The sequence below is a fragment of the Mustela nigripes genome, chromosome 14 (assembly GCF_022355385.1).
Source record: "Mustela nigripes isolate SB6536 chromosome 14, MUSNIG.SB6536, whole genome shotgun sequence".
Lineage (NCBI taxonomy): Eukaryota > Metazoa > Chordata > Mammalia > Carnivora > Mustelidae > Mustela > Mustela nigripes.
The window spans coordinates 50,632,140-50,642,744 of NC_081570.1; the positions used below are offsets into that span (position 1 = coordinate 50,632,140).

The 10,605-nt window shown below is 49.4% G+C and overlaps 1 protein-coding gene across 2 annotated transcripts in view; it reads right to left on the minus strand.

Moving 5' to 3' along the window:
- KANK4 (KN motif and ankyrin repeat domains 4) overlaps positions 1–4,314 on the minus strand; it is a 67,906-nt gene extending 63,592 nt beyond the window's left edge. For both annotated transcript variants that reach the window (XM_059374944.1, XM_059374945.1), the window contains exon 1: positions 4,027–4,314. The gene's annotated coding sequence lies outside the window, so the exon portion shown is untranslated. The remainder of the gene's footprint in view (positions 1–4,026) is intronic.
- Positions 4,315–10,605: the final 6,291 nt, after the last annotated feature.

The window sequence follows — 10,605 nt, forward strand, 5'->3', positions numbered from 1 at the left end:
TACTAAAGAGCAGCACAAAGTGGTTGGCCGGGTGAGTTGGTTGGTTGGCCAAGATAGTTGGTTGGCCGAGACAGTTCTGCCGATCTCAGTTTCTCATGGACGCCTTGGGCAAGTCACTTAACCGCTCTGCGTCCCATCTTCCTCATGTGTACATGTGGGGTTATGACTGCCACTATCTTGAGGATTACTGACAGGACTACCTCAGCCGGGGCTCGACACCCATGCACCCTATTATTATAATGTACCGGTCCCGTTTCCCACGCGGAAGTGAGCAGATCTGCCGTCTGAGATGCGATCACTGTATCTGCACAGCTGCCACAGATAGGCAGGACAAGATGGCTATCAAACCCATTTTACAGTTAAGAACATTCGTTCCTCCTCAGAGATGACAGAGATCTTCCGTAAGATCTGAGTTTTAAAAAGTGAGCACATTGTCAGCATGAAGAAGTCAGTCCTAACTGTCCTCCCTCTCCGGGCTCCGAAGGCTTGTTTGGGTTGAGTTAGAATGAGTTCCTTCTGCCTTGCCCCCCGCAGAGCAGCATCCTGTATCCCTGCCTCCCATGCTGGGATCCGTCCTTACAAGCTGGCATCCGCACAGTGCCTGGTACAGAGCAGAGACTCTGCGTGGTGTGGAATGAGTGAGTGAATTACTGAATGAAGAGCCTGATCCATGGATAAGAACCTACTGGTTGGCCCCAAAAACCTGGAGTAGGTGTTTGGGTGCAGAAAGCAAGAGGCACGCAGGCCAGAGTTCCAAAGGCGGGAACCAAGAAGCCCATTCACTCCATCCATTCCCAGAGCTTGCCCTATAGGGAAGAAGACTATAACAAGACCAAGAGCCCCCCGGATCCAAGTGTTACCAAGCCTGGCCCCCACGACTCAATGCAGGGCCCAGAAGTTAACTGTGAAGTGCACGTGACCCTCCTGCAGCTAAAACAGATGTAATAACATCGCCAGCGAGGGGCAGCAAACAGGCCAGGGAGACGGCCCATTTGTCTTCCTAATTGTCAACTTTGCCCATAATAAGATTTTTCTCCCTGTCACACCTTAGGCTGCTACTGAACTGAAGCAAAACCAAAATATCCATCTTCCAGCCATGAGCAGTGGCCTTCACAAGGTGCCGGGGACGAAAGGAGGCTACTTGGCTTGGAGAGGCAGTGAGAGCTGGAAGGAGCCCCAGAGTCAGGAGCTGGGGGTTGGGAGGTGTTGGGGGGAGTTTTGGGGGGCGGTGCGGCATGCTGTTAACCAGCTGGAGGTGCTTACACAGTTACCGCACCTCCCTGGGCCTCTGCTTCCTGTAAACTTAAAGTCCAAAGTTCTGGAAATGGGGCCAGTGGGTGACGGGAGGGCTGTAAATCATGTGGTATTATATACAAGATATTTTAGATTATATGCACTTGGAAGAATGTATGGTATCCACAGGGCTTTTTTTTTTTTTTTTTTTTTTTAAGATTTTATTATTTGACAGAGAGAGACACAGTGAGAGAGGGAACACAAACCGGGGGAGTGGGAAAGGGAGAAGCAGTCTTCCTTCCCCCTGAGCAGGGAGCCAGACGCAGGGCTAGATCTGAATACCCTGGGATCAGGACCTGAACTAAAGGCAGACGCTTGATGACTGAGCCACCCAGGTGCCCCGGTATCCACAGTTTTATCAATCTCCAAGATAGATGTAATGCTTCCCCCTCCCTAAAAATAAAGTTAAGAAACACCCGCCTAGACCATTTTCATCCAATAAGCATTTATCAAGCACCTTCAATGTCTCCTTCTCTGTGCTGGGTACTTGAGACACACATAGGACAAGAGGACAAAGAAATATGTTTCTGCGATGCTCAGTGCAGTTGAGGCTCCCTGGACAGATACACGTCCAGGGAGCTTTGGAAACAGAGAAGAGGCAACACTGGACTCTGGTCAGGAAAGGCCTTCCAACATGGCACTGATGGTGGTGGTGGTGATGGTGGTGGAAACTTTAACTGACATGTTGATGTTGAAAGCTGGTTGTACATTTACTGGGTGCCTAAGGAAGAAGAGTATCTTAGACAAAGGAAAGCGTGTGCAAAGACAGCCTGTGTTCCAGGAACTGCCTGAAGTGCAGCCCTGAGTAAAACACAGAGGGTGCTCATGGAGAGGGGACTGCGGTGGCTGGGAGATGGGGGAGTGGGAGAACCAGAAACAGGGCTGGAAAGTCAGTGGGGCCCAGATAACCACATGCCACGTAAGCCATCCTAAAGAATTTTTACACTATAGGGTGTGGAGTTCATTCTAGCTTTAAAGACTTAAGATGAGCCACCCCACCCAGGGAGGGGAGACTCCAACTGCCCGTTATCATGGCTGAGAAAGGAAACTACAGATCTACTGATTGGCCCAGGCAATGGGATGCCATTTGGGCCCTTGGTCATCACGTGATACAGTCTTTCAGTCCTTCTAATGGTCTCTGCTGCTTGCCTCAGAGTCCTTTCTTGTCCTGTTCTTTCTGACCAGAAGGCTCGTTCCACCCTCTTCAACTGGTTAGCTCCTACCAGCCTTTCAACAGAGCGACTACGATGCCTAACACAGACTTTCATAGTAGCTTATCCCTCCCTTTGGAAAGAAGTCAGCACTACCTGTAATTCTCTATTTGAGTGATTTGATGCATGTGCGTCTTGGCCACTGGACTGCACACTCCATGAGGCCAGACAGTGCGTGTTTTCATTTTTCTACCCCGCTATCTTGTCTGGTGCCTGCAGAGAGCAAGTGTTTGTTCCCTGAGCCACCCCTGAGCTGAGCCATCCTTGGACCCTGAGCCATCCCTCATCTCCTTTCACATTTCCCAGAACACTATGGTCCAGCGAGTTGGGAGTTTGAGACATGGGCAGGAGGACTGGATTTGAAAAGGGACATGAGAGTGCACTCTGCTGCCATTCTAAGTGTAGCTCTGTGTTCTTCTGTGTCATGTCTTGAAAGTTTCTAAAGAACCCACATTAGGTTTTACCCAGGCAGGTTTTGTGTTTAATTCAAGATGCTTTCTCCCCAGTCCTCAAGCTGGTCACTGGCTGCCTCTGACCATCCCCTGATGCTACTTGTTCCATAGCACTGCCCAGGCTTCAGGCGGTCATCCTCAGGAAGGGGGCAATCTCCTCCTCTTTCTCCTGGAAAACGCCTCTTCCTGGCCCTCCCACCTGCACTGTAGGTCTCTAGAGAACTGAAACCGCCAGTTCTCACAGCCCTGGCAGAGCCTCAGGACAAGCGCTTATTAGACCTCGTGTAGGGGCCACGAGACTCAACTTTCCAACTCCCAGGCTATGTCACTGGCCACTCTGCAGGGACAAAGTACTTGGGGTCAAAGGTTTGACCTTAAGGGAGAGATGAGAAAGTGGGAATCTCACCAAGTGGCACGCAGGCTCAAGAAAAGTGCCCTAGGCTGCCAGCGCACGCGGCTCCCCAGGGCAGCCATGCCTCCACCCAAGGTCGTGGCCCAACGCGAGCTCTGGAAAGTTCAGCCAGAAGCCGAGGGATATCAGGGTAGACACGGGGTAGGGGGGCAGCTTTTACTAAAGATCGGAGACCAAGAGCTCGCTTCCAGCTGGTCCTGGGAGCCGGTGCAGGGCGCCCAGTCCCGCCATCTGCATCCCGGACCGCAGCGCCCCGCTGGGAAGCGCTGGGCGGGGGCTGCACCACGGGAGCCGCAAGGACAACGCGGCCTCCCCCTCCCCACCAGTCTCCTCCCTCCCCAGCACCCGGGCTCGGGGAGCGGGTCGGGGCGGAAGGGGAGCGGCGCCCGCCCCTGGGTAGCCCGCGCAGCCCCCGCAACCCCCGCAACCCCCTCCTCGCGCTGTCGCCGACCCCAGGCAGGGGCGCCTGGTCGGCCCAGGCTGCCGCAGCCTCTGTCTTAAGGGGAGACGGGGACGCGGCGCGGGGAGGGGGCGAGGCGGGCGGCGGGAGCGGAGAAGAGTGGCGGAGCGCCGGGACCCAGACTCGGGTCGCCTGGGGCAGGGTGCTGGCACGCCCCACTCCGTGCGCCGTGAGGACTGGGGTCGCAGAGCGCCTTACCTTGGCGCGCCGCAGAAGTCGGGAGGGAGGCGGCCGGCAGTGCCTGGGGCCGGCACACACCCCGGCTTCGGGGCGCACGCAGCCTCCGGGTGCACGGTCCCTGTCCGGGGCGCGCACCCCCGGGCTGGCGCACTCCGGTCGCCCGGGGCGCGCACAGCCTCGGGCGCCCTCTCGCCGGCGGCCTGGGCCTGGGCCCGGGGCGCACACCCTGCGGGGCACACCCACCGCGGCCGATGCGGGACTGGCCAGGCGCGGCTCGCGTCGCTTGCTGCCAACACCGTCCGAGTCCCCGCCTTCGCTAGGGGGAAAAAAAAAAAAAAAAGACTCCTGACGCGGCGCGGGCTTTGGTGTGTAGGAAGGGGCAGCATTGCGAAACCGAGGGGGAGGGTCTTAGCCTTGATAAGCTCAAAAGGCCTTGGACAGAGTTGGGGAGAAAAAGTTTTTGTAAAGAGACTGGGAAACGCCGGATCTGTATAGCGCTCTGCAGCTCCAGGCTCCAGGCAGCTCCAGGCTCCTCCCAAGTGAAGAGGCTTTTGCTACTCAGCTCTAGTGGGTTGTTGCCAGTCAGGGTATTACCCTTAGAGATTTCCAAAGTGCTCTCCCGTACATTTCTCACTTCGTCCTCACACGCACAGTAACTAACTGTTGGGCCATTTCTAGCCCCATCTTATAGATGGGGAGACAAGCTCACACAAGGTAATGTTTGCCCGAGCCACCATCAGAACCGTGTCTTGGTAACAGCATCCTGGGTACAGTGAGGTCTTGCACATCTCTAGCGGGATTTTCTCATTGCAGAGGTGGGAGAGCGAGAGTGGGGATGGATGTAACTGAACTCATACCATCCTTAAGTCATTACTTTTTCCCTTTGCTTTCTTCCTCCACAGCCATTGCTTTAGCCCCACTCGGGAGTACGGTCTTTCACGTCACACGCCCATCACCCACAGTGCTTTTTATCAGTTCAAACCATTTACATTTCAGTCATCAATCGTGAATGACCGGCGCACGAACTGCTGGGTGTCGTACACGGTCAACCTAGGGGGAAAGAGCTGATCCTATTCCATTTTACAGATGATAACAAACGGGTATGGGCAGGGTTGAATGTAAAGCCTGTGGGACACCAGGCCCCAGCTCTCACTCACTTTGAACTGCTTTCAAAGGGCCAGTTGGCACAAGGGAAAACTTAACCAAAGGGCTTGGGTTTTTTGACATGGAGACCCTGAAGGGGGAGATAATTTGGGGCAAGGGACAGTTCTGGGACTTTCATTTCCCCATTTTAATAGAAATATGATTATTAAAAAGATATGCTTCTACTAGGGCTCCACTAGGAGCAAATTAATAGCCCTAGAGCAACAAGAAGTGGCAACAGAGACTTGGCCTCCATACTGGCAGGTAGCAGGGAGTAGTGGTGAGCTTGAAGGCAGCTCCAGGCTCCTCCCAAGTGAAGAGGCTTTTGCTACTCAGCTCTAGTGGGTTGTTGCCAGTCAGGGTATTACCCTTAGAGATAAAAGTGCCCATGACCTATCAGCCAAAGTGGGTGTATTTGGGAGTAGCAGAGAATTTCAACCCAGGGCAAGCAAGCCAGAGCAAAACCATAGGCAAATCCAACAAAGGAGAGAAACATTATTTTACAGAGAAGAAGGAAGTTCGGATGGGTTGTTGTGAGAATGGTCTGGTAGAGAGAAGGAAGAGTTCAGCATGATAATGGGGTTTCAGTGGCTGAGTTGCAGAGGCAGTCTGTCCCTTGTAGGAGATGCAGTGTACATCTTTCCCTTTGGGGGACTGTAACTGATGCTTTTTTCCTGCTGAGATTCTTCTGTTAGGGGTCAGTCATTGACAGTTTTCCTATAATTGACACTGAGTGGTAGCGTTCCTCCTAGCAGGCTCCCGCCACAGCCTTCCCCTTCTAGCATCCTGAATCCACTTTAGTGAGGTTTCTCTTTATTTTCACAAGGGTGAGGAGTTCATATGGTCAGTTCATCTCATTTTAAAGAGAAGCTGTCCCTCAGATATGTAAGTGAAGTCTCCCATTTTGGTGATAACTCATTTTAAAAATGCTAAACACTTGAAGTTTAGGTCAGTGTTGTTCAAGCCAAATGAAATGAGTTTGTGAACCTGATATAGCCCATGGAACAGGGGATGTGCCTTTTGAGTTTGGGGGCACTTCACACTTTCATTTAGGCCTCCTGTTGTCCCTATGGGATGGACCCAGCATGGATTACTACTTATGTTTAATGGAAGAGAACCCTCCAGTTCAGGCGGCTTCCACAACTAGCTCAAAGTTGCACGAGCTAATTGGTAAAGTTGGAACTGAACCCAGCCTTCTGACTCCTGGTCCTGGAGCCTTTTTCCTCTGCATCCTCCAGACTCATTAAAAATCTGTTTCTTGGTTTCTGGGCATTGTGAGCCAAGTTAGGCATAGGACTGGCACTGAGGTGTGGAGACATAGCACCTTTCCTGGGAAGATGAAGCGGGAGTGCCAGACTGCTGTCCTCGAAAGCTCAGCCTGATGACTCAGAAACGAAGCTGTATCTTGAGGGTAAAGCTGAGTCAGAGGAAGCGAGGTCTGACCTCGGGCAGCCAGGGCTTCTGAATTCCCAGATTAGTGTATCAAGAAACAGGATGAAAAGTGGCCTAACCAAATAGATGCAACAGTTAGCCCCCCACCCCACCCCACCCCAAAAACCAGGAGCCACAGACACATAGATACTGGCTAGGAAACTGCCTATTTTTCCATAATAGGGGAGCAACAAGAGTTAGACTGAAAAATTGACCCTTTGTGTGGTCCTGGAAAGAGAGGACCCCTTGTGGACAGCAGATCTTCTAGAATCTACAGTTGGGGCGTCTCCAGTGCAAGACCCAGCCTGGGCCTTTCAGACAGAGTGAGTGTGAAAAGCTGATTGAGAATGACTGGGCACAGCACTGCTGCATCCTGAACCTCTGTAATCAAAGGACTGAGTAGCAGGCAGAGAATGGAAGGCCTCCTTCCCCCAACCCCCCGCATTTGCTGGATTAACAATTATTCACCATCTATGCGTGTGCCAGGCGCTGAGTCAAGCCATTTGCACTCACGGTCTCATTAGGTCTCACAATAAAACTGTCCAATGGCCATTATTCTCCCATCAAGGATAACAGTGGTTCTTGCCGGAGGACACACACAAGTTGATTGGGGAGGTGGGGTTCGAACTTGGGTCTTAGTGGCTCCAAAGACTGAGCCCCCTGTAACTGAGAGTTTAGAGGTCACTGCTAACATGGAGATGTGTTGTTCCGATCCTGCTTTAAGCAAACACTGCCCAGCTGTGAGAGTGTGGTTCACTAACACTTCCACAGTGTGGTGAGCTCCTGCAGGCTCTGCCACAGTCAGTGGTGTATTGATACTATTTGATAACCAGCTTTCGGGGTGGGGTGGGGGGAATAGGTACGTGGATACAGTCAATTCTCATTATTCCCAGTAGTCCTATAAAGTAGCCACAAATGCTGAAATTGCTAATACAGAACCATTGCTCCCAGAGGGAAGTATAGCGTTAGGTTCTCATAAGCCACTGGGCCCATTTTCACGAACTGGCCAATATACAACTTTGTTTCGTGTTTTTGATTAAAAACTATATATATACATTATATTTTTTAAAATTTATTTTTAAAGTTCTTACTTAAAGTCCAGTTCGTTAACATACAGTGTAATATTTGTTTCAGGTGTTCAGTATAGTGTGACCCATGACCCAGTGCTCATCACAACAAGTGCACTCCTGAATCCCCATCGTGTACATTGTTGATTCGTTAACATTGAACTGATGGCCAACAGCACTATAATTCACACCTGAACGAGAGTTTTGGTTTTTTTTTTAAAGATTTTATTTATTTGACAGAGAAAGATCACAAGTAGGCAGAGAGAGAGAGAGGGAAGCAGGCTCCCCGCTGAGCGGAGAGCCCGATGTGGGACTCGATTCCAGGACCCTGAGATCATGACCTGAGCCGAAGGCAGCAGCTTAACCCACTGAGCCATCCAGGTGCCCTTGAACGAGGGTTATTTAACACATATATTTTCTACATAAGGAACATCACAGCCTCCTGGCACTTAGAACACTAGGTAGGTAGCACTTCCATGCTATGGGGCTATTTTAAATAGTGAAATCACCTGCAAAAAAGCACAAAAATGTAAAAAAAGCACTGCTTAATAGGCTACAAAAAGGAAAATTATTTAGAGCATGAGAGCTGACACAAGAAGGCAGAGGGTGACCTTGCTCAACCTCAGCTGCGAACACACACACGGTGACTCAAAATTTTCACCACTCTGCACATGTCCACAAAGACTACAAAAGTGCTACAGGAATTGACTTTGGGATCACAAGAAAATGTTAGCAAGTTAGAGACTTTGCCAACACAGATCAGCTCATGATGAGAATGGGCTGTATGCATATGTGTTCATGTATACTTTCTGGGCCTTTATGTCCACAACCTAACCTTCCAGCTTTATTTCCCATTATCCTCCAGCCTGACTGGACAGTTCACCATTCCCCAAACATGGCCCATACATATCTAGCTTTGTGGCTGAGTGAGTGCAGTCTACTCCCTACACCTAGATACACACACACACACACACACACACACTCCCTGTCTTCCCATGTCGAGTGATTCTTCTGTGACCACCTCCATGAAGACCTTCCTCCATGAAGACCTTCCGCCATGAAGTCCTTCCTGATAACTCAGACAATGGGATTTCTCCATGCTTGGAATTACCATGGCATTTTGAAGTCTTTGTCAGACATTGTTCATGTTCTATCTCATATTATAAGGCAGCCTTAGTGATCTTCAAAAACACATGTACCTGGCCATGCCTCTCCCCTGCTTACAACCCATTAAAGGCATCCACTGCTCTCAGAATAAAATCTGAATTCCTCTTTTTTTAAAAAATTTTTATTAGCATAGAATGTACTATTTGTTTCAGGGGTTCAGGTCTGTGATTTATCAGTCTTAAACAATTCACAGCACTCACTGTAGCACATACCCTCCCCAATGTCCATTACCCAGCTACACCATCACTCTCATCCCCCTCCCCTCCAGCTACCCTCAGTTTGTTTCCTGAGATTAAGAGTCTGTTATGGTTTGTCTCCCTCTCTGGTTTCATCTTGTTTCGTTTTTCCCTCCCTTTCCCTATGATCCTCTATCTTGTTTCTCAAATTCCTTATATCAGAAAGATCATGTGAAAATTGTCTTTCTCTGATTGACTTATTTCACTTAGCATAATACCCTCTAGTTCCACCCACGTTGTTGCAAATAGCAAGAGTACTTTTTTGATAGCTGCATCGTATTCCATTGTACCACATCCTCTTTATCCATTCATCTGTTGATGGGACATCTAGGTTCTTTCCATAGTTTGGCTATTGTGGACGTTGCTGCTTCAAACATGGTGGTGCACGTGCCTCTTTGGGTCACTACATTTGTATCTTAGGGTAAATACCTAGTAGTGCAATTGCTGGGTCATAACCCTATTTTCAACTTTTTGAGGAAACTCCATGCTGTCTTCCAGAGTGGCTGCACCAGCTTGCATTCCCAACCAACAGTGAAGGAAGGTTCCCCTTTCTCTGCATCCTCGCCAACACCTGCTGTTTCCTGACTGGTTAATTTTAGCCATTCTGACTGCTGTGAGGTGGTATCTCCCTAAGTCTGGATTCCTTTAAGAAGGTTTATAGGTCTAGGCCCTTCCTACCTCTCCAGTCTCAACTTGTGTCCCCCTTATCCTCTCTCCCTAGCAATGAAACTCCTCTTAGTTCTTATAACAGTGGGTTCTTTCCTGCCTAGAGTTCTCTGTACATGCTGTGGCCTCTTCTGCCTAGAATTTCCCTTCCTCCAGTTCTTTCTTTAGATAATTAATATTCATCCCACGAATCTCTGCTTAAATATCACATCCGCAAGGAATCTCTCTGATACACCTCCAATCCCAGGACTAACTTAGCAGTTCCTGGGCTCCACTCCTATATCATCTCTGCTTTTCTTTCATACACTCAGCACAATTTAAATTATTTGCTATCGGGGCGCCTGGGTGGCTCAGTGGATTAAGCCGCTGCCTTCGGCTCAGGTCATGATCTCAGGTCCTGGGATCGAGCCCCACATCGGGCTCTTTGCTCAGCGGGAGCCTGCTTCTCTCTCTCTCTCTCTGCCTGACTCTCCGCCAACTTGTGATCTCTCTCTCTGTCAAATAAATAAATAAAATCTTTAAATTATTTGCTATTAAAAAATAAAAATAAATAGATGATGTGTTATTGCCAATTTCCCCCACAAGATGTAATTATACGAAAAGAGGCCTGTATCTCATTGGATGATTTTTAGCACCTAGTTCAGAATCCAGCACAAAGAAATGGAAATCCTGGGTCACAGTACATGTTTTATGAGTGATTAAATAACTAAATCTTCATTGTCTTGAGACCTATTGAGGAGTGATAGGAGTGCAGATAGGTAAAACAGTAAACTAGTTATGGAGGTTACCTTACTTATGATGTTAAATTACTATTCTGTTGGTGTTCTGTACTGCACACTTAATTCTAAATTCCAAAAGTTATCATTATTACTGAATTCAAGAGGAAT